Source organism: Aquila chrysaetos, chromosome 21, assembly GCF_900496995.4.
Source record: "Aquila chrysaetos chrysaetos chromosome 21, bAquChr1.4, whole genome shotgun sequence".
NCBI lineage: Eukaryota > Metazoa > Chordata > Aves > Accipitriformes > Accipitridae > Aquila > Aquila chrysaetos.
The window spans coordinates 1,948,813-1,973,898 of NC_044024.1; the positions used below are offsets into that span (position 1 = coordinate 1,948,813).

The window sequence follows — 25,086 nt, forward strand, 5'->3', positions numbered from 1 at the left end:
ATGTTGGCTGTCACCAATCACCTCCTTATCTTCCACATGCCTTAGCAGAGTTTCCAGGAGGATCTACTCCATGATCTTGCTGGGCACAGATGTGAGACTGGCCTGTAGTTCCCCAGGTCTTCCTTTTTTCCCTTACTTTTCATTTCCCCTTTTCCAGTCAGCGGGAACTTCACCAGACTGCCGTGACTTCTCAAATATGATGGATAGTGGCTTAGCCACTTCATCTGCCAGTTCCCTCAGGACCTGCGGATGCATCTCATCAGGTCCCATGGACTTGGTCACCTTCAGGTTCCTTAGATGGTCTCAGAGCTGATCTTCTCCTACCGTGGGTGGTTCTTCATTCTCCCAGTCCCTGCTGTTGGCTTCTGCAACTTGGGCAGTGTGGCTGGAGCACTTGCCAGTGAAGGCTGAGGCAGAAAAGTCATTGAGCACCTCAGCCTTCTCCATGTCCCTGGTAACCAGGTCTCCCGTTTCCTCCTGGAGAGGGCCCAAATTTTCCCTAGTCTTCCCTTTATCACCATTGTACCTATAGAAGCTTTTCTTGTTGCCCTTGACGTCCCTGGCCAGATTTAATTCTCTCAGGGATTTAGCTTTCCTAACTTGATCCTTGACTGCTCAGACAATTTCTCTGTATTCCTCCCAGGCTACCTGTCCTTGCTTCCACCCTCTGTAGGCTTCCTTTTTGTGTTTTGAGTTTTGTCCAGGAGCTCCTTCACATATCTAATTCCTAGAAACCAAAATCTGCTTGGGACCCCTCTCTATCAGGAAGTTATTCCAATGTTTACTCTCAAATGACCTTTATATTTTAATTTAGTACTATTATTTCCAGTTCTAACCTAAAGTATCACTTCCAATAATTAGTCTCTCCTTCTGGTGTTAATAGCTTCTGACTGTTGCCTGTTCCCTCTTTCCTTCCCTTGCCTGAGCATTCCTAAATCACGTTGCAAATCAGTGGCTGTTAGATTCAGTGAAGTGTATTAAACCTCTCTGGTTTGATTTCAGATGTCTGCAGCTATTTAATTGGTTTTAAGACTTTATTCCATCATCCTTCCTCTTTCAGACAGTGCCTCAGGCTTTCTACTTTCTTGCTCCTTGCTGGTGTCCCTCCCATCCACCCATCTGCTGATAAGCATTGCCCAACAAGATTGCAGTGAAGGACCGTTGTCTTCCTGTTTACCAGGGTGCTCTTCTGTGCCAGGTCAGATCATGTAGGCTATCTTCTGCCCACATCAGTCTGATTTACAGCCTCCAGCCATCCATTCCAGTACCCGCTGCTCTTGCCTACCAACATAGTCGCAGCATCTGATCAGCTCCCAGTCCAAGACACGCTTGTCTGCAAGATCCCCCTGGCTGGAGAGGAAAATCACCAGCAAGAAGTGACCAGCTGGCTCTGGAGATGCAGCCCAAAAGTCATTCAACATAATTCCTATTTCTCTTTCTCATTTGCAGCCAGATGAATTGACTCAACATGACAACCAAACCAGAACAACTTCGAATTAAAAGAAATGACAAGAAAAGGGTGTAAGATGGGACTAGCTGTACAATGAAGCATGAAACAGCAACTGCGCCAACTGATTGCCCTTTTTCACAATTCTTAATTCTCTTCAGTACCAAAGCTTCTGAGCTCCATCTGGGTAAAACAGGGGTGTTTCTTGCCAGAGGCATTAATTTTCATGTTCTTTTATGATACCAGGCTAGATAAAGTATCTTACAATGAGCAAGAACTGAATTTCTAACACTTAATAAACTAGTTTGTACAGCCATGCTGAGGAACCATGGAATATCCTTCTTTCCGATTTGGGAAATAGGACAAAAACCCCACAGGTTAAATGAAGGAGAGTATGGAAATGGAAGGAAAGGAACACGTCTGAGGTGCTGGAATGGTGTCTGTGGAACACCTGTAGATGGGCTGAGAAGCCTGCTGAGGACAGGAGACTAAGCAGAAATATATTCTTTTGTTTTCCACTTTCCTTTCACCAAGACGTATAAGCTTCAGAAACCATTTGGTGTGAAGCAGGGTTGGAAGGGCTGAAAGGTAGTCTGATCTTGTCTCCTCATTTCTAACCTCAAAGGATCACCGCTGAAAAATAAGTCTTGCTAGTCTCAAGCCAGACAATACTGGAAACTCGCCTTCATTGCAAAAACCACTAAAAAAATTCAGAGTTGGTAAAGGTCTATAAAGAACAAACCAAGGTCAAGTTTTTATTATGGAAAAGAGTTCCTTACTTTTGTATTGACCTATTAATTCTGAGTTTGAATAAACAATATATTAATTTTTGTGGGCTTAACATGCCAAGATTCTTGATTTCATCTCATTCTAGATGCATCAAATACCCTACAACTGAGTTTAGTCATACAAAAGAGGACTCTCTCATGGCCTCTCTGTCCTGAGAACTGCTCTACAGTCCTCTCCTCTTAATGTGCTCGGAAGAGGGAAGAAACTTGCAGAAAGTTCCTAAATCTGTAAACAAACCAGGGAGGCAGATGAGCTTAATGATGTTTGGGGACAATGTGTAGCAGAAGCATCTCCAATCGTGGTTGCCCCAGTCACTTGCTAGTGGGAATGGTCTCTGTTTCCCAGGAAGTGCTGGCTTGTGCAAACTTCCTCAGATGTCAACTGTTCTTCAGGAGAAGATGGATTGCTGATCACAAGAGGAAATGGGTTACGTGCAGATCACCCTGTCATCTGGGTTGGGAAAGGAAAGGGGAGCAGCTAAGGAAGCTAGCATGAAAGCTTTTTTCCTTAAACAAACAAACAAACAAACAAACTCACACACAAGATAATTTCCCTTGTGATCACTGATAATTAAAATGCAGTGGTACTACATGTGGTGGTGGAGGCTGGGAACAACCCGCAGCCCAGGCTGTAGTCCTTGGTCAGTCACTTCCAGGGAAAGCCATGCCATTGGGCTCAGACTGAGGGTACCCGCCATGAACATGCCATAAAATGATTCATTGGTGTTGATCTCAAATTTAATAGAGCAGCAATTAAAATCATAGCTTTATAATCATATTGACTCTGAGGTTTGGCAACAGCATTTAAAATCCAAAGACAATGTGTCTCTTCCCATCCATCTGAAGATCGCTCAAAATATGAACATACTGCTGGAAAAGAAAAATTCTCCTCTGGGAGATGACAAATAACTTACCCTGTCCAGCAGATATCAGTGGAGCTTTGCAAAACTGAGACATGCTCATGTTGAAATTAATACCTTTTCAGTCTCTTCCAGTAAATTTCCAAGTTCTGGGAAACAGAGCTAAAGGAGTACTGTAGTTACCAGCTAGTGAAGACTGGAGCTCATCACCCATTGCCAAGCAACGTCTTAAACCCCTTTTTATGCTGCTTTTGATCCATCACCTTGCGAGTTACAGAGATGCAGGTCACTGGGCAGTCATTGCCCAGAGGTACCACTGGTGGAGCTAGGTCTTTCCCCAACTTTCTGAGCTCCCTGAAGTCGTTTTTATGACGTTTTGTTTCAAATTTGCAACACTCAGGGTACACATAGAAATAAAGCACACCAGTGCAGTTTTACCTATATAGTCTGTGGCTGTTTGTGCATCAAAACCACATTCACTTTGCAAGGTCAGGCTCAGGAATGACTTTTGACCTTGCACTGGCGCAAAAACCCATGGCCAATGCCAATCTCTTCCCAGGAAAATTCAGACTTCTGTGCAAACTGTCTGCACATATCAGAGAGATTTATGGCTGATGCTTGCTCCCTGAAGATCATACCACATCATGAAAATAGGCCTTTTTTGGCCATCTGAGTACTTCTGAGATAAATCAGCTATGCTTCTGTTTAACTTACAGGCTGAGACTGACAGGGAATTCATGTTAAAGGCTGTTTGTTCAGATACTTGTGCTTAATCTGGGTGGCTGCTCTCTGCCCTGCAGCCTTTGTAGCTCTTCTTCCAGAGCCTTTCCTGAAGTGCACCATAATGTTTTACACTTTTGCAAGTCACGTAGGGCTACTGTGTGCCATGTACTTTGTACCTGCCCGACCTCTGTGAAGAGCAGCGGACCCAAGCAGAGCAACCCAGTTAGAGAGGATGACTTCTGCATTTTGTGCCCACCCAAAGCTAAACTGAACAACTGATTTCTGCATTGTCTTCCAATTAATTTGCCCACATTCAAGTTCCTCCATTGCCTTCAAAAATCAGATTCCAGCTTATCATTCCTGCCTTTAAAGTTCTGTATTAGAACAGAATTAAAAAGTATCAAACCGATGTTTTCCAAACTCTCAGACTTTCACTGCAGGAACCATGGGTCCTGAGTTCAGCTGAAGTCTTGGCCTCCTCCATTATTTATTTAGTTGTACTTGCATGCATCATTATTTCTATGTTGTGTTTTCCTTCTAATTTTTCCCACAATGATTTTTTCTAAGGCACAGCAGGACTCCATAGAACAGGATCATCATTATTTAGCCTTTATTTTTGTTTTACAGACATTAGAGATTTTGGAAGCAGTAGCTGTTCTAGCAAATCCATAGGGCCATGTCAGTGCAGAAATCAGCACGAGTACCTGCCACATGTCCCCTGCCAAGGGCCAGCTCTCAGTACTTCTGCAACTCTGCAAGTGCACTGACTACTGCCAGTAACAACAGATGGGTCCTAGGTCCTATTTTACACTTCCCAGTGCTCTCTTCAAAAGAGAGGAAAAAGCAAATCCCAGTAAAACAAGAGAAAGCTGGGAATCCTTTAGCCTTCTCTGTGCAGGTTGTGGTGATAGCCACTGGCATTAGCACCATCACCTGTGCACATTGGGCTGGGTTTGTGAGGAGGCAGGTAACACAATATCTTCAGTTTCAGCTGGCAGTGAAAGTCATTTTTCTTCTGAAAACCACTGGTGTGGTCTTAAAAACCCCCAAACTTCTGGTTTTAAATTCCCCCATTTAACAGATAAGTTACTCCTCCTACCCCCAGTCTCTCTCCAGATCTTTTATCAGCTTCCACCAACTTGTGATCTGTCAACTGACAAGCTCTGGAAATCCTGATACCAACTTTCTCTGATCTTAAGACCAGAATTTCTTTGAGCAGCAACCAACATTTTCCTTTCTGTTGCCCTGGATCCCAAAAGCTACAGCTTTCCCAGCTCATACGAAGCTCTCTTCCACTCCCACTGGCACCAATGCTCTCTCCGGTCTACTTATCTCAAGCAATTCACCCAAAGCTCCGTCTTTGCCATAAAAAAAGCTACGTGCTGTTGGCAGTGAATTGAGGATTTTCATGAGAATCGAACCATCAAGTCTCTCCTGGGGAAAATAAAGAGGAACCTCAGGGGAGGGCCTGGGTTATTCTGGCCCTTGCTCCTTCCCAACCTTTGCAAAGGCAGTGGTGTCCACTGCTGGTGGGGCTGGCTGAGGCCCCAGAACCAGTAGATAGACCTATCTGTAACCACTCTGCCTCACCAGGCCGTGGTACCAGGCTGAAACAGGCCCTCCAGAAAGGATGTAATTTAAGAATAATTCCTTGTGAACCAGAAATAAACATTTAATGTTTATCTTCTTGGTAGTTCTACAAAATAGGAGGGTTCAGTGGGCAAAGCATCAAGTGGGCTGAAACTCACCAAAGGACTTTTACTGTACTGAAGCCAGCCCTATTTTAACTGCAGTTTTATTCATGTCTGTTACAAACTTCTGAAAACCAAACTAGCGCAGTAGCCACACACAAAAAAGGAGCAGGAGTGATAGCACAACTGAAAGAGAGGGTAAGGGTGAACAAAGTGCCATTTTTGCTTAATAAGTGTTTATGCTGCCTCCAAGCTTTTTCCTCAGAGTTACAGCATCGCTATTACAGACAACGAGAAGCAAAAGAACAGTAATGGCTCATGCAAGGACCTGCAATGCTGCAGACAAGCTGCAGTGGGAAAGTGAAGCAAGAGGTGACAATGCAAATATAAAAAGGCAAAGGCTTGAAGAAATAGAAGAGAAAGGTGTCGATATTCTCACCTCTAACTCCTTGCTTGCTTCCTTACATGAGCTTCACTTACAGGAAAAGGAATGATTTTCACCGCAGCAGCGAGAGAGCAGGTCTGCAGCCACATTAGTGCTGTAGCAGTAAGAACTAAACAGGTGAGATTAGATGGATCAAGTCACTTCAAGAACAAGTGTCAGGAAAGGGGAATCACTTGTGCTGAAATCCTGCTTGGGTGATCAGAGGGCTGCAGAGATCCTCCTCCGTTAAAGCCAGGCATTAACGAAGCTGTGGAGCGAAGGCAGGCAGGTCCACTGAAGAAAGGACACAGGTAAGGGGGGTTTTCCATGGAGACCAGAGCTGAGGGTGTGGTGGAGGCTCTGCATGACTTGGGAGTAGCATATTTTGGCCAGGACTAATTGAGAAAAACTCTGTCTTTCCTGAATCCCAACTGATCTGGTCAAACCCACTTTCCCTCTCTTCCAAGTTGACCTTCTCAACCTCAGCTGTGCAATTACCCACAATCCCTCACCCTCCTGCCTTTTCTTGACCATGGGAACCATATAAACCTGTGATTGCTCATGAGGAACTGCTGTGCTACATCTGGGGCTGCATTCAATATGAAAAAACAAGATATTCAGTCTCCCTTTGAGAAGAAAGCACAGTGAGAACTTGGCACAAGACAGTCCCTGCCAGCCCGTCCATCCACAGGGCTGCCTGTACAGTCATTTTTCCTCAGCTAGCTGCAGGATTTACTCCCTCCACATGCCTCTCGGTGACTGCTCGCAGGTGGTTGTATGCTGCCGGGTTCAACCTGCCCGTGCTTAGTTACATTATTGACTGTCAAAAACGTTAAATGGGAATGCAAAGAAATCTGGCCAATGAGGGACAACGGCCAGTTTTTCAATGTTTAAACAATCTAAGTATTAAATAGGCCTGAAAACTCCCTTAAGACAACTATGTTTCCATAATTATTTTCTAGGTTTGCCAGTGAGGTTGCTCAGAAGTTTGGCAATGGTGCAGTTAGGTTGCTCTCTTATTTAACTGTTTTTCTATTTAAGTTATTTTTGTCCATCCGTGTGTTCCCACTAAGAAACAATTTACTAATGCCTGTCATCTGTCCAAATAAAATACATCTACTAACAAGGGAATTGCTTGGAGTAGCGCAGAATTTGTTTCCTCCTTACATTCTTTTAGGCAACAATAACACTCTAAATAGCTCCTAAGTTCTTTTGTTAAAGAAATAATAAATTTTTCTTTCTGTCAATTAACTTTCCCCCAAGCCAGCTGAAGATAACCAATGTTAATCTTCAATATAGAAAAAGCAGATTTCTGGGAAACACTGGAGGCAATACCAGTAATTCATCTTGCACTTTTTTCAGCTCCCCTTGCTGGTGGAAGGGTTGCTTTATGCGATGACTGCACGTACAATGATCCGGATGGAGAGAGATCATGGCATTAGCGTTGTTGCTGCTGGTGGGTCGGGATTTCCAGCTCAGTTGCTGAGTGAGCTATCAGAGACCACTGCTTAGTACAGGCTTCACCTGCTCGAATGCTGCCACGCTCCAGCCATGCCTTCACTAAACTCGTACCATCCTAAATACTCCTTTCGTTTTTTCTGATGACTCTGCCTTTACCTTCCACCACTGCAATGAGCTTTTGCTCTGCTTTCATTTGCCACAAAGGTGTAAAGGTTGGAGAATACCCTTACCCCAGGTAAATATGCATTGGATGAGACATGGGACAACATTACGTCTGATTGTACGTGACCTACAAGATCCGGTCTGGGCTGGTACCTCATTCTGGAAATGGCACTGGTGCTGTGGGTCACCCATCTCAAATTAAAACCCAACAACACCTGAACAAATTTTCTATTTCCTGGTGCTACTAGGAAACAGGAATCTCATTCTACTAAACTCAACCATTTGCGACATATCCAGACCTCAAGCGCTGTTTTCAGTTCATGACTGAATTTTCATTTCCAGGGGTTCTTCATTCTTTACTCAATGATAATTTGCTATTCCAGCTTACAATCCTGAAAAAACCTGTTTTCTTAAAAAAAATAAACAAAGCAAACCAACTCCCAGACATCAGGAACACTCCACCACCCAAACCCAAAAGAAAATCTGAACCTCAGACCAAGATAGCCTTGGAAAACAACTAACGCCAAGCTGAAAAACACGTTTGCAAATATTTTCTTCTAATGTAGCCCCAGTCACTGGAAAACAAATTCCTTGGTGTGTCCTCTATTTTTCCCTCAGGGGAAAATAGAAATTAAACTCATATTCAGGGGAAGCATCACAAGTGTTTATGGAGGACATTATTCTCAAAGAAAGTCTAGGGGAGCAACAAATGTTTATCCTCCAGGGTCTCAAGGACAGTAAAGAACATTTTTCTGGGAAATCTGTGTTGAACCCACTCCAGAACAATAGTGGCAACCCCATGTCTGCGTGACCACGTCCCTGTCGGCTCCCTGGATTTACTGCCTGGTGAATGCTCACCAGTGCCCGCAGAGATCCAGTCCATGATGCTGCTGGTGCCATGATGGACTGCACACTATGGAAGAGATACCATCCAAGCCTGTTGAAAGGCTTGCCAGTCCTGAGAGATGGCTGAATACCTACAAATCCATTTGCCACCTCTGCAAGGGCAGATGATGGGATGCACACTGCTGGTACCTGCTCCTTCCTTGCCCTGCCGGGACTCAGGGCTCACATGCAGCAAAACCTGCTTTTTTCTTCTGCTTGGCTGGCCATTGAGCAGGACACACCAGCATCAATGACTGGTGATACTCAGTCTGCCAAAATTTTTAAAAACTCAGGCCAAAAAGTAAATTTGCTGTCACCGCTGGTGCAACAACAAATCGCTTCAAGCGGACAGAGCCTATGTAGCAGCCTCATTATGTCTGACCATACCAAGGTTACAACTAAGAGCAGCAGAAGGCAAACAGCAAAGCAGGCAGGCTGGGGGGAGCAGAGCAGTGTGGGCAGGTACCTGGGGGAGCACGAAATTGGGGTGCATCACAGACTGACGTGAGAACAGCAGTGCGCTCCTGGGACGTTTCCAGCATAAATCGAACTACAGATGTCCTTGGACCGTTCCTCAACGCTGAGCAGTGGTGGTGTGGGACATGAATCGTGCTTCGCTGCAGTTTCATCTACTGTGGAGCAAAGTTCAATTCCTGGCAACATTATTACATGAATGTTAACAAAATAACCAAAAATTTCTAAGGTGAAGCAAGGAAGTGAGTGGACCGGTTGCTCACAGTGACACAGCTCTGCCATTTTCCTTCTGCTTGGGAGGGCTGGATGCGGACCAACTCTTGCAGGCATTTACGTTTCCAAGAGTCACCTCAGTGCTGCTCTCATGCTTTGGTTTGCTCTTAGGAATAATAATAAATATAGGCTGCGTGTAGCATGCGGCTCCAAATTTGACAAGACAATTCCTATTGAAAAACCACAGAAATAAGCTCACTCTTCTCTTTTGTGGCAAGCTGGGGGATGTGGGTTTCTGCCTTCTCACGTGCTTCACATAGTGTATTTGTGTGTTCTCAGGTGTGAGGAAAGGAAGGAAAACAAAAGTGTTGAAAGACTTTTGGTCTGATGATTTATGAAATGCAGGAAATACAAGAAAAAGTAAAATTTTGTGTACCTGTGTCATGGCCTGAGGTTGAAAAATAGACTGCCTTAACCATGCAGAGCATACAGGATAACTTCTGCTGATGATTATGGGTTTGGCTATTCCTTACCTGGAAAAGCTGTTAAAAATTCACCATATATTCTTAGTGATTTTCCTATGCATCTTGTTCAAGCTAAAAAAGTCAAAACAATTGGCCCTATTTATGAATACAATATTAGACTCTGTGAGTAAGACTATAAATTTTTATATATGTGTTAGGCACAAAGAAACACCAAGAGAGTAATAAATAGAGGGAGAACACAGGATATGAATAAATGATAATTTAGATAAATGGAGGCAAGTAACAAGGGGACACTTAACAAGCAAACCTGCCATTTACAGTAGGAAGAGCTCCTAGACTGTGCAGCGAGGAAAGGGAGGAAAGGTCGTTAGGTGAATTCTAATCAAGACAAAGTACTGGACAAGTAATTGCCATGAAAAAAACCCTTCTGCTTTGATGGGTTGTAGTAAGTCTTTTTAAACTCACATATACTTAATTTTATGATTCAGTTAGCTAAGTAACAATATGATGCCTTGGAAATAGAATAAAGGAAGAGGGCAGAATTTAGTGTGGGGACACATGAAGGCACCATCTTTGGAGGAGGTCTCAAAATTGCCTCTAGTGCTCCTCCAAGGGCAGAGCAAAAAACACATTTAATTTTTGGCATGCGGAAGAAAACATTGTATGCATGTAGTTTCACGCTGTGTGGTCCACGAGGACTGGCCGTGATGGAGGCAGTCCAGTCAGGGGCACGGCGAGCGTGCGTTGGGTGTGGAAAGCGGAGGCATTCGGCAGAAAGCTGTGGTGCCAGAGCTGAGGAAGTCTGTGGGGGCCAGGGAAATTCCCACCACCCTTGTCCTCGGAGATGAGCTGAGTGATGGCAGCGCAGGAATGCTGTGACTCAAGGGAAAGCACTTTCCCAGACCTTTAATTGAAAACAGACTGTATTGACCGTGGTAGCTACTGTGGGATCTGCGGCTGCTGTGAGCCTCAAACAAGAATGATAGACTGCACGTAAAACCACGTTATGAACAAAAATAAAAAGGCACAAAGGCTTGTTCATCGCACAGCAGGGAGAGAAACAAGTGAGCACTAAGGAGGGATTTGTGCAGGCAGGGACATAGCTCTGCAGGGCGAGAACCCAAAAGCGCTTAACCTGGGCTGTAGGGGGGTTTCAGGCTTTCCTGTATTATTTTTAGAAGAGTTGTCAGCTGAGAACTTGAGAACTCATTCAAGAGATTCCCAAAATTTCAGCTATGGGCAACTATGGGGAATTTCCTTCTCTGCTACTTTTGCCTGGATGAGGGGCATTTCCCAAAGGGCTGTTGCCACTATTATTTCCCGATTGGAAATGTGAGTTAGTCAGTGAAGGAGGAAGCCAAAACCAAGTGAGATTTGCATTAACATTTTTGTACCTAGTTCTTTCCCCCAGTTTTATGAATCACCACCATTTCTTTATGCATTTTATCTGTACTCGTTACATTCAATACCTTAGACAAAAAGGATTAAGCCATCAACCTTCTCCCAGTTTCCCTGTAAGGCAATCTTTTCTGTCAGTTATGCAAAAGCGGCTGATGAAATCCTGGAAGCCACTTGCAATGATGTTTTATCGCTGGACTTACTGTCCTCAAGGAATGAAGATTACATTACTAATGCTTTATCCCAGCACTTGCCCTCATTAAAAGTGAATTTCCTTTTCTATATTGAAAATAGAGAATAAAGGCAATAAAACAAGTGAGCTGATTATTTTCTTTGCTGATGAGCTGTTTGGAAAGGTGGCAAGTGGAAACTTGTGTTCTTGAGAGAGCTGCAGTATACACCCAGGTCACACATCTCTGTACCTGCCCCTTCACGTTTTACCAAGGGGCCAACATAAAACATCCTCTCTGTGATGAACATCTTGGAAGATTCTTGACTGTGCACAGCCAGGGGAGATAATCACCGTCCTCTGCCAGCAAAGGCGCAGTCGCCTCGCCTTGTGTCCTGCCTGAGGATGTCGGTTATGTCCGAGAGGCAGCTGCGTTGGATTTGAGGGCACATTGGAAAGTCCATCCCTCCCTCGGAGAGTATGCTCATCTTTCTGCTGTTTGAAGCCCCGAACCAGCAGGGATAGGGCTGAAACTCTCCCATTTCTTCTTCTCCTCCAGTATGCAGGCTCTGCTATTTTTCCATCGGAAAGGACACAAAGCAGGTCAGCTCAGCGGCTTTTGGGAAGCCCTCCTGTTGGTTTGCTGCCTGGGAAGGTCTGGCCATACTGGCTCCCACTCGGTGCCCATAGGAGCTGCTACGTGTCACTCCTGTCCTCGAGTCTTTTCCCTTTGTCGCCCAACTCTTCCTCATATTTGCAAATAGCTGCCTGGCTTCTCCTTCTCTCTTTTCCAGTCAGAAGAGACAGTCATTTGGCTGGTCTGTAGTTTTAAAATTAGTTTCTTACACTCTGTGAGGCTAGGGAGAGAAGGTAATGATAAGGAATTGTGGAGAACTTCAGTGAGGAATTACAAAAGGTGCTGGAGAAATGCATATTCTCTGAGGATAATAAAGATGGGAAATGGTATAAAGTCAGATGCCCAGGCAGGAGAACCTCCATCCATTTAATGAAGGAAGAAACAGGAAAGCTTGGCTGAAGATCAGACAGTAAGTGTTCTGGTTTCTCAAGGAACCTAAGAGAAAAGAAAAAACAAATGTGAAAAATGAGAAGAGCAGCACAGGCTGTACGTACCATAGCTGTAAATCAGGATGGCCCAGGGAATCACAGCAGCTGGCACGACTTTAGAACCAGATAAATGGTTAACCACCAAAGAATAAGAATTAGGACTTGTTTTGTAGGACCAAGCTGAAGAGTTATTTACAAGAAAACTGCCTTTCTATGATTTCCTTGAAAGCTTCAAGCATGTTAAAAAAAACCTCCCAAAAATGCAAGATATTCACATGATGTAATTTATCTGGATTTCCTCGACAAAGTTCTCTTCGGTATAAAGAAAAGAAATAGGAATAGGACAGTTTTTGGTATCAGCAAGAGAGAGAGGTTGTAGAGGCAATGGGCAGTTTTCTTGGTGCCCCTTGGCAGTGTTTCAGGGTGTACAAAATTGCACTACAAAGAGATGGAGAGGGGACACTGATGAGATGGCAAGGGAAAAGTGCTGGAAACCCTCTGGTGTCAAAAGTACAGTGGAGTACTTCGGAGAGAAGAAAATTGAAATTTTCTTACCTATTGCTGAATTCTAATTAAATTCAATTGTATTTCGGTTGCCGAGGAAAAAAAAATTAAAAGTCATCAGCTGTAAAGAGCACTGCTAATCAATGTACAGAGCTGGCCAAAGCCTTCAAACAAGGGTGTAGCACAAAATAAACAGGTTATGGAGAAATACTGGAAACCATCTCATGCCACTGCAGAAATCAATCAGGGATGCTGTGTTCATTCTGCTTGCATTAAGGGAGATACTGGTGGGTTCAAAGAGGAGCACTGAAAGCCATCAGTCATCAGGAGCGATTACTAATGCAGGTAACAATTAACTGAGGGAACTGATAAAAGATTTCACCGCAGCCACCTTTCCCATGGCCGGTCCCGTCTCTCGGTGCTGGCTCTGCAGATGTCTGCCAGCCCTGCAAGCTGAAGCAGAGCACAGCTCGGGTCCAGGAGTACCTCATCTCACCCCTTCTGCCTTCCCTGTGATTTTATTATTGTTTTCACAGAGCTGGTGCCACAGGGGAAGCACTCTGACTAAATGGGTGGTGCCCTGGAGAAACAGAGGGTTTGCCTTATCTTTCCGCAAGTTATTATGAAATTTCAAGCCTCTGAGAAAGTGTGTAGCTTGTTTGCAGAATTTATGGTCTTGCAGCTGACGGTGCTGTTGTATCATCTCAGCATGCAAGCAAAATAAGCAAATATAATAGAAATGGTAGTTGTAAAATATAAAACTGCTATGGAGAGCCTCTGGCAGAAGCTAACTCATTCTTATTAAAATCAAATATAAAAATGAATATTAATACACATAAATCAAAGCACAAGTTATATTAATTACCAACCAGTCAAATCCCCTTTTTTCAGGGATTTTCTCTGGCTTTGGCAGATGTCCTCTCACCAGCACTCCAGTGCAAACCCAGGATGGCCATTGCTCTCTGAGCAGACAGCAGAGCACAGGGCTGCCTTCCCTGCGTGATCCTCAGGTTGCGGCTGTAACGACAGTGCTCTGCAGCACCTGGATTTTCAGCTGCCTTATCTTTCTACAGCTTTCCGTCATTTAGAGAAGCGGTGAGGGGAACGGCATGCTGCCAGCAGAGCTGGTGTTGGACTAGCCGCAAACCCTCTCTGTTGATCAGAAACCAATGCAGCATCACCGCATTTATGTCCCTCCCTGCTTTCATGTATCGACTCTAGGCATGAGATCATCATCCACGATAAGGTTGGGAGCTGTGGTACGTGTTCATGTGGCTCTAAACATATCGGTTTGCTATTCTCCGTGGTGCCTGTGGGATGCTGCTTTGCTCTCCCACCACACTGAGACCTCGTGAAGAGACACCCCTGCCCTGGAACACGGATGAATTTGGCTTAACCACCATCATGCCTGGAGAACAATAGAGGAGGGTTAATGCAAAGGTAATCAGCATCAAACCTGGGTATCCCAGGAAACACCAACACAAACACTAATTGAGGATAGCCCAGTCCAGCTAGAAATAGTGTTGCTTTTCACGCTAGAGGACATCTTTTCTTCACTCAGAATGATTTTTTTACTCATGGATAATCTGTGTTAGTTTATGGGACACCCAGACGAGTTGAGGATTACACCCTGTCATCTGCTCCATCTCAAAGCATATATTTGAGGAAGTGTCTGGGACTCCTCTTCCACACAGGGTATCAATTTTTCCAGACAGCTGAATGTTAATAGCTACCATGATTCAAGCACGTAATTCTTGTGAAACCAGCTCTGGGGATGTTGCCTAGCAAAACAAATTCTGTCAGCATAGCCCCGCGGTCTGACGTGGTACCGAATACGCAACACTATCTATAAAAACCAGGAAGCAATCCAAGGGAAACGGCACATTTTAGTTCTGCTGCAGACCATCCACAGAATACAGTGATGCAGAAAACTATTCCTGGCTGCTTTTTCCAGCAAATGTAAGTATTTTTGCTTTTAAACTAAGTAAAAGCTAATATCACTTCATTACAGTCAGGATGTTCAGTGGTAATCTGGGTTTCAAATTTTTCTCCTCTTCTGTATATTCTTTGACACAATTCCAGGAGGAATTTTGAAAGGAAGTATGTGTTTAAGAATAGGAGATATTTTTGTGTACCTCTCAGATTACAGTGGCATACCAGTGACAAATGAGAAATTATTATTAACTGGAATTTACAAATGTAAAGTGTTTCAGGAAAGCAATTTCTGTGGAGATAAAAAACAGTACTGCTGGAAATGCAAAGTGCTAGTTCAGGAAACCTCCCATAAGCTTGAACTGAGGTTTCATCTGAATAAGGATTAAACAAAAACTGTCTAAGTGTCACCGTCCATGTGCAGCAATCCTCCTGCGGATGACCTGTAACGAATACCACAAGAGGCTGCTTTGAAAACTGTAAATAAAAAGATGAATTGGCTCAGGTTGCCTTCTACACCAATTCTGGCCATTCTGGCAGGATGGGAGCAGCTGTTCTGGAAACAGCCCCCCGTTCCTGTTCCCACCTGGCCCCATCCCAGGCATGATCCCATCCATCCCTACCTCGGTCCAGGCAGAGGGAAGGGTCTGCTGAGGGAGAGCACCTACTCTCCATTCCCCGAGGTCCTTCGCAGGCTGGCAAGATTTCCCAGCTAGAGTGAAGCTGCTGGGTTGGATGTGGAGGAGGATGTTGGCAGCGGGAGCTCAGGAGAACCGTGCTGGCAGCCACCTTCTCCAAAGGAGGAGCCTGTGCCTTCAGACCTTGCCTTGTGCACTCTTCATACATCTGTTCTTCATCTAATGACTCCTTACTCTTACATACGGAAAAGCTATGTCTGACTAGTGTTGTGTCCAGGACTGATCTCTGGCATCAAGCACTGCTAGAGCAACAAGGACCATGCCCTCAAACCACCCTTGCTGCATGGGCAGCGCAGCCGTGCTGCCTGTGGACTGTGCTCCCTGCCTCCTGCTAAAGCCCAGCCCGTGCCCGTACAGCGTTCTGGAGGGCGTGCATCGGCAGACGCCAAAACTTTGCTGGGGGCCATCGGAGTTCTCTCAAGACTATGAAGAACTGAGCTCCAGCACCCAGGAACATCTCCCAGCTCTGCTTAATTTACTAGAGCAGATGTATCTGTACAACATTTGGAGCAAGTATGGGAAACCAGGATGCCCTTTTCCCTAGCAAACATCCACAACTGCCTGTGTTGTGATCCATGAGCCTTTTCCTGATCCCTGCCCCTTGGCCCAGAGTGTCAGCTGTTTTCCTACACTGTGACCAGATTCCTTAGGTGGTACGAAAGGTGTCCCCGCCTCCGGACAACCTGTAGCCTGCTGGTTGGGATACCCATGAAAGATAAACACCTAAATCCCCTGTGGCGAAGGAGGAAATCAAACCTCGTTCTGCTACATTCTGGATGACAGTTTTAACCACTAAATCATAGTGTGAAAGGGGGGGAGGGAGGCAGGAGGGAGCCACGGCAATGATCCCATCTCCTGGGGCAGCCACAGCTTGAAAGGAAGGACACCTCTGACACATCTCTAACAAGAAGTGGGAAGGCGTCTTCTATCCAGTTCCTTTCCACAGTACATTGCCATGTAATGTAAAAGCTGGCAGCATTATGTAAAATGCCGAAGTTTTCAATAAGGGAAGACATGAAAAACACGCTGAGCTCATTAGCGTCTGGACTGGCTGCTTCTGGGCATCTCCTCCGGCTGTACCGGCTGCTCAGCTTCCTTTTCTACCACTCCTCATTAGAAGAGCCTATGGGCTCATCACCTGGTCCTGGGGTGTAGGATAGGACCCAGTGCCCAGCAGCTCAGAGTTAAAATGCTCCACATGGACAAGATAAAGCTCTGCTGTAAATGCAGCTATTGGTGTCTTCTTCCTTTCAAACTTCTTCAGTGAAAAAAAAGGATGGAGGAAATATACGAATGAGCCCGGCTCACTGGAGAAACATGGTTTTATCCACACGGCAAACTTCTGTTTGATTCAGTTTGTTTTCCAATGAAATTTTGACATTCTCCAGAGATGTAAAATCCCAAAGTTAATGAACTGCACATTTTGCTCACTCATTCAGCCACTCAAACCAGCTTAGATTTGTTTACTACCCCTCATCTGGGGATCACAGCCTTGAATTTAGCTGAAGTCCTGTGGCCATGCATGTTGGTCTTCAGCGCACAGCAGCCTGGGCCAGGTTACATGCACTTTCCAGCACACAACAATTCACAACAGTAATCAGTTGTCATAAAATGAGCAAAGATCTTTATCAAGGCATATAATTTGTCTCCTCAGAGATATACTTAATGAAAATATAAACAGAAATAGGTTGCAATAAAAAAAAATGATAGAATATTCTTACCATACCTTTCCAAAGAAGGAGTAGCTTGCTTGAGTAACAAGATAAATCAGTATTCAGCTGTATATAGCACAGCTTGGTTCTCCTCCACTTCTAGCTAGTGAGTTGTATGAGCTTTCACATTGTGGATTCAGATAGTTTTGTTCCAATAGATCTTCATTTCATTGGTGCTTTGTATCAAAACAAGTGGTCAAACCAACTCTCAGACATCAATGCTCAGAGATTAACCCTCCTCTTCACCCCCTACCGCACCCTCAGCAGTGAAGCAAAGCCACTTCTTGGCAAGTTAGCATACACTAAAGGGGCTGCACCAGGACTAGTGGCAAAGCCCCTTGACTTAATGGAAAGAGCACAGACCATTGATTTCAGAAAGATTTTGCTTTTGCCAGAAAATGCAGAATCATTTTTCTAGCTAATCGTTGTGGCAAACCAGGACAAGATGAACTGTACCTCTGTTCAGCTGAAGTACAGGAATAAATTTTTCCTACCTCTTCCCTAAAGGATTCCATTAACAAGTTGGCTCAGATATAAAAAAAAAAAAAAAAAGAGAAAAGGTGCATGCGAGTCTTGGATGAGTCAAGCTCGTACAAATCGAGTCTCAACAAGTAATGGGAATCCCACTCTTAAAAAAGTTGGCTCGGTACCTTTCATAGGAATCACTCAGAATTATAATCTTCCAATCATCTCATCAAAAGAAAAAACAGGCAAGGACTAAAGCAACCACCCAGACCTGTTCGGTAGCTGTACTGGTAAAGCTCTGTAGTACATGCTCCAAGGTATCACATTAGAAATACTGAGAATTTACATAAGGAGATAAGTGCTGAAATATGAAAGAAATGTCATTGTTACATTTAGCTAAATCTCTGATCCCCTCAGTCTCCTTGAAATATCTTCAGCAACTGATACTTTTCTTGAACCGTTGGCCTCAAAACTGGCCGCATACTTTAGTCAAGACCTAACTTCTGCTGAGCGAAACCAAAGACTCTTCCCGTGTGGTTACAGACATTTCTCCTGCTTATGCATCGCAAGATGGCATCTGCCTTTCCCGACACAGCTGTCGCTGACTCCAGCTGTGGGTGTTGCCATCCGCAGGTTGCACAGATACTTGTGCCAACATTGCTGCCTACCGCAGCCATCCTCCTCCCCTGGCTTGCTCCTTCCTCCTGCCCACACATTCGTTCTTCCTCCCGCTCACTGCTATGCAGGGACCGGCTCTTGAATGGGTCTGAAATTGTACTTGTAGATTTGTGATAGCTGACTTAATAAGCAAATTTAATAAGCATGCACTCTATTCCTTATCGTAGTTAATGAAAATGCACAAAATGTCAGATCTCTGCAGAACCCCATCTGATAGATACATCATTCCTCTAATTTCTGATAACTAGCCTTTTCTTAGTTTCCCACCCAGCTATGCATGACTTAATCATAGTTTCGTCTAGTCCACATTTCCTTGGCTTGCTCCTCTGTAAGAATGTCTCATGAAACAACATTGAAAGTCTTAGTCAAATTCAAGATATATGACACTTGCTGGTTCTCTCCTCACCTGTGAGATCTATTATCCTGCTACAGAAGGAAGCTGGGCTCAATAAATTTGCTATATCTGTGAGAAATCCACATTGTTCTTCCTTACATTCTATACCGTTTAGATAACAATTTGCTCGCTGATTTTAGTAGTTTTCTGGGATCTGAAGCTTACAATTTTCTGGCTCCTCTTGCCCTACTCCTCCCTTTTAAGGACAGGGCACATCGTTACTATTTTAAGTTTTCTGGAACTTCTACCATTTGTCTTGTAAAACTTCTCAGTGATAACCATGAATATCTCTGCAATTGCTTCAGCCAGTTTCTAAGTGTGCTTGGATAAATTACTTGAAGCTCAGAAATTTGAAACCACAGACTTTATCTAAGCAACACCCATCTTGTTCTTCCTTTAGTTTAGTCAGGAACCTTACTGGAGGTCTTCTGTTCTAGCTCTTGCTGTGGCACATATCCAGCCATAAGCGTGCCTTTCAGAGAAAAACAATTGCTGTATTCTGATTTTGGCACCAACAGTTGGTTGGTAGTGCAAACTTTGCAGGGAGCAGATTCATTCCCCAGTCTTCTTTTGTCTGAAAATGGATTCATGGAGTGTTTCCTCCTTAACCGTACATCACTTCTTCACTGCACTTCATCTTGTGTCTTGATCTTTCCAATATAATTCTTATACATTTATGCTATTCTTTTATACTAATCTTCATCATATAATCCTCACTCAATTTTTTGTAAACTTCTTTCTTGCTTTTGAGATCATAGGAAACTAGTGGTTTAACCAAATTAGCCTTTTACTCTTTGTAACATTATCCCCCACAAGGATAATTCGTACTTATGCCCTTTTGAAGCAATATTACACAAATTACGCTAAGACCTAAAAATATCTGGGCACTTTACAAACTTCATTCCTGCTTAAGATATGAGTGTGTAAATACGAGGTCAGATCCTGAGCTGTTAGTCATCTTCAACCAATTCTTTATGTCACGCAAAGCTGTAGTTGAAGTTGATGGGTACTTTGCATGTATAGGAAATGAGTAGAGCCTTGGGGTGCAGCCCTGACTGATTAGATTACTTCAGCATGTTGATACAAAACAACCATGAAGAGTTACAAAGCCAATTTAATCTCACCGATGCAAAATGCTCCACTGGAAGCTGCCCACTGAGATGTGAAGGACCCCCAGGCAGAAGTGGATCATCCAAGTACCTCTTTCTGCTGAATTTAAGGCAAAGGAACTGTTCGCAACCTTTTATAGGAGATAATGGTCAGATAAAGAAGGACTCCCTCTGGCAGCCTATGGGAACTGGCTGTTTTAATAAATTTAATTGTTTCAAATGTTGCCTAAATGCAGCAGTGTGCCATTCTTGATGGCTGATTCTGTTGAGCAACGTTACCCAACAGTCAGAGGATGCAGTTTTCCCTCTTGCTCGCACACCTTAGTGAACTGAGGCTTGTATCAGGCCTGTCGAGAGAAACTCAACCCCAAAGCACACCATTGCTGCAGAAGATTGCAGGCAACCAGTGGTGGGTAGAGTACGAAAGGACTCCAGGCACCCAGAAGCACCAGGAGCAATGGATGTGGTCCTCCTCCAAATGCCTTCATCCCAAGGCTCGTTTGTGTAACTTCCCACAGGTCTATAAACTTTCCCTCAAATTCCAGGTCAGATCTCACAATCGGTTCATAAACATCCAACTGGATGCATTAGGAGATTCAACTAATAAACAAACTGGAAACATAACAGTATAGCTCTCTCAGGGGAAAATTAGAGTTGTATCTAATTATAGCTTTGTTAAGCCCAAGGAGTAAAATGCTAGTGGTTGCCAAGAGACATACCACTGGTGGGGCAGCAAGTTGGTTTTAGGCTTTGTTAACGGTACTTAAGAAAAAGAAACTTGAACAATACGTTTTAGCAATAATGCTTGAAATGGCTCTTGGTTTTTAGTTTACTCCCAAAGAAATGTAGATATAAAATCAGAACATTATGAAACATTTTAAATGGTGCCATAGCTGGGGCTGGGCACCAGCTGGACCAGCTTTCAGCCATGCGGCAGCTGGCATGGCCCTGGGAAGCTCAGAGCTGAAATCTCACAGGCACGGGGAGCTCCAGAGCACACGGGGATGCTATCACCAACCGCACATCGAACCAGAGACCACATCCCTTCTCAGCAAAACTTAAAAAACCCAATGGGCTTCTGCAGCCAGCAGCTGTGTGCTTGTGAAGCTGTAGCAGTGGGGACTGCTGAGCCCACCTTTTCCCTGGTAGCCCAGCATCTGTAATTTATTGCCATTTCCCACACTGTGCCCGGGCATTCAATTTTATTTAGAATCTAGAGACGGCATACGAATGTGTAAGAAGAATTGCACTAATGATAGGAAAAGGAAATAAAACGGGTATTTGTATGGTAATTCTCAACTATTGATTCAACTGGGACATTTCTTGGATAGCATTCACTTTAGTTTATTACTTTGTTTCCCAGAATGAGTAATAAATATCTCATTTACTCCTCTACACAGTACAACTGGAAATCCTTTTCTTGCTGCAACACTAGAGAATGGATTCTTCATTCTTGAATTGACCCACAAAGGCAAACAGACAAAAACTTGCATAATGAAAGTAGCCCTATTCTGACCTCAGTTTTTCCAGTATTAGTCGAGAGTCATTCCAGTACCCTGCAATGACTCCTGTGTTAACTATAATAAAATGCTATCGCCTGGGTTTACATGCAATTTATTCAATAATTGATGCAGCCTGAGGATTTCACATACTGAGCGCTTCTGAAGCTGGATAACCAACCAATGCCATATTAATGCTGGAGTGTGCAGGATAGCAGCATGTGTCAGTACAAATGCAGGTACATAATAATTTGTCTGGAATCTATCCCACTAATTGTACATTTAATCACCCTTTTTTATATGTATTCTAGGTATGCTTCCCTAACTGGCATTTCTATGGAGAGAGACCATATGAAAGATCTTAGAAGATACCTGGTACTTAAGTATATCCAATACCTTGTCCTGTCTTCTTCAAATGCCATCAGCACTTTTCTGGGCTTGCTGGGCAGTTTGTACACGATAATCATCCTGCAGTCTGCAAAGGTTTCATCCAAGTCCACTGTGGTTCTCATTTCGAGCTTAGCAAAGGCAGACATCCTGGTTTCTGTTAGCATTGTTTCTGAGATGGTTGTTTGGACCTTTGAAGTTAGTATCTCATCTACAGCGTTCACATCAGCTCTGCTGCAGAACCTCCTTACTGCAAACGCACACGTCAGCTGCTTGCTGTTGAGCTGCGTTGCCGTCGAGGCTTACTTGATAACCTTCTTCCCCACAGACTCTCGCCATTTACGGACGGTGAAAAATGCCAGACTGACATCCAGGATCATCTGGATCCTGGTGACTGCAGAGTGCGCCCTGTTCCAGACAGATGTCCTCCTGAAGGCCAGCAGCACTTCTGCTCCCACCCGCAGCCCTTGTGTTTTGTTGTTTCATTTCTCCAGCACGGCTGCAGCCCTTCTCAGGTCCCTCAGTTACTTCCTGGGAATTCTTTTAAGGATTGCCAATGTATACATCTACTACAAAATATTTTTTAGCATGTCTAACAGATCTACGCTAAAAACGAAGTAGCGCGTATTCCCAGGGGAAGCTGCACTGTGACACCAAACAGAAGACACTTCAACACAGTTTCAAACTATTGGTTTGAAAATTGTTCAATAACCAGGACCAAGGCTCATGTTTTGGCACACCATTGAGTTTAAACCTTCCTGTTTTCTAATGCTGTTTAGCCTTGGTTATTATGAGGAGCTTGGGGCTGAGGAGCCCCTTGGCACTGAAACACAACGAAGCTGGGCTGTGGGTGCTCGTGCTGACAGCCTTAGAGCACTGCGGGCTTGCTTTGATTGTTTGCAATCTACAGTTTATTCACTGTACAGGTGAAACAAATGACATTTCATGAACGGTTGTAAAAACAAAAGCAACCCAAATATTTTTTATATAAAAAGGGTGCTTAGAGGCTTACTCAGGGATCCGCTGAGCCAAGAGCTGTACAGTTGTACACTAAAGACATGATCTATGTCCTAAAATATCTCTAACGCAGGTGACCCATCAGAATCAGCAGGTAGGATCGAGAAACAAGGTGAGCGCCAAGCTGACCTAGCCTAGCTGGGCTTGTCCCACAGGTGGCATCAGCCCCACCACGAGAGTCCCCAGGACAGAGCGGGGCTGAGCTGCCACATCTCGGTACACGCCTGGAGCTATTCTTGGGAGGTTGCTACAGTAAAGTAGTAAATAGCTTCTCACATCCTCCTTCAGAAATAAACAGGAGGTGGAAAGCCAGAATGCAGTTGTTTGCTGCAGCCCTACAAGGGCGGGGAGAGAGTTTCAGAAAACCCCTGTGTTGAAGGCTCCATGTGCTGTACCCAGAGGGATCACCAGCGATTTTGGTGGCCATGGTTTCAGAGGCAGGGAGGGATGCGCTGGGGTTAGCAGTGCTGCTCCGGCTCCCTTGGCAGTGGTTCCATGGGTACCAGGGCCATGGATGTTCCTCTGACCGCACTGGGGCTCGGGTGGATGTATAACAGAGCTATTACCCAGCTGGTGATTCCCAGGGTCTCCTGAAAGCACTGGATGGTTATCAGCAAAACATAAAGTACTCTAGATACCTCAGACACTCCCCAACACACAAGTGGATGTAGGCACTTCCGATTACTTTTGCACTTTGCATGGGAGATGGCCTCCAGCTTCAATTAAAGACTGTGGTTTTGAGAAACTGAACTTCTGTGATATGTTCTGCAATCCACAGATCGTAAAAAGGTGGAAAGAAAAATGAAATAAGCCAAACCCCAAGTATTAATAGCCAAAATGCTACATACAGCCTCCCTCCATCATGCTTCCAGACCTTCAATACACCTTGCCAGCCCAAACACAGCAATAAGCCTCTGCCCGCCTGAGAAGAAGAAGGATGTGGGGCACAAAACCCAAGCGTGATGAATTTCAGCTCTAACCTTCCCTCCTTCAGGTTGCAGTAGGTCCTCACACTCAAACTGGCACCAGTGAATGCCTGATGTGCCCTGCTGGTAGCAGTTACTTGGCACTTAGACTGTTAGAGCTGAAAATTGGAGCTGTGAGCACTTTCCCGAGTGGCCTGTAGTCCAAGGTGACCAGAGGCACAAGAGCTGTCAACTGAAGGTCAGACTTCACAAACCCAAGACAAACAGCAAGTGCGGAGGAGTTTCCTGCTCTTTGCTATGCTTACCAGCCAGTTTCTAAATTTCGCAATCACGCCTTTTCTAGTTGGTGTCAGAAGTGATTTTTTCCTCCTTCAGGGAGATAAACTTGACCGAAAGGCAACACCCAGAAAAGGGGCAGTGAAACCAGGTGCGCCCGTCTTGCTGCTGGGGCAGGAGGCGGCTGGCAGCAGGACTGTCTCCTTCACAGCCAGACTAAATGAAACAAAATAGGGTTTTTTGCATGTCAGATAAAGTCAGCTCAGTTTTAATGAAAGGCAAATATCCTGGCCCAAGGAGCATCCATCTTACATTGGGATCTTTGAGATTACTCAAGTGCATTTTTTCTGACAAGGACACTAAATGAAAACCTTTTTTACGTGGCTATACCCTGCCTAGCATCTCCAGAGTCATTTCAGAGACCCTCCCTGCTTCCTTTCCACCTTCTCTTTGTGTTCCTTCATGACACTCTCTGAGAAAAGGCTGAATTTTGCTTCTACATCAATAATCAAGCAATAATAATGCAGATGTACTTGGCTGGTTCTATGAGATTAAAATATTGAGCTCTTACTTACAACTGCTAAAATCTTTAAAAATATTCTAATCCCTTTGGCTGCACTAATACACTTCAAAAAATTATGAATAGTGTTATTATCAGAATTCACAGAAGTTATCTGCCTAGAGTGCAGTTATTTACAATGAATATTGGCAGCGTCAGAGATGCTGTGGACACTGGTGGGCCAGAAGCCAGGGAAGAGTGCTTGACATCATTGTTTCTCAGAAGACTGAAAGGAAACACTGGTAAGGGCTGGGTATCCAGTAAAAGCAGAACAGAAATTTAATCAAGTCACTTAAAAAAACTCGGATGCATGTTGCCTAACAAAGCCAATTCCTTCTCCAGGAAGGACGTCTTAGTACTTTGATGTACTGTGATACACTGTTCTTATTCTGGAAGCCTGAAGTGCCACTTTCAGGAGAGACAAACTGCTACTTGAAGTGCTGTAATTAATAAAACTTTGTTTTGTTAAAGCATGTGCATTATTTATTACAAATGTATATTTTTTCTGAGGTTCTGCTGCACTTTTGCCCCCTCCTACAGAAGCCCATGCAGATGGCTGAGTGTTGACCAGCGGACTGGAGCCGTGTTTGGTACACAAGGCATACAGGAGTTTTAATCTTCAAATTCACCACTTGGCTCATGAATTTTTTCTGCCTGATTATATCTTACAAGTACCTCTGCCCTC

The 25,086-nt window shown here is 44.2% G+C and overlaps 1 long non-coding RNA gene across 1 annotated transcript; it reads left to right on the forward strand.

Moving 5' to 3' along the window:
- Window positions 1-14,512: 14,512 nt before the first annotated feature.
- On the forward strand, window positions 14,513-24,831 carry LOC115333835. Its single transcript, XR_003920928.2, has 3 exons — window positions 14,513-14,708; window positions 21,548-21,611; window positions 21,952-24,831. It is a non-coding gene; the product is annotated as an uncharacterized LOC115333835 (long non-coding RNA).
- The last annotated feature ends 255 nt before the right edge of the window (window positions 24,832-25,086 follow it).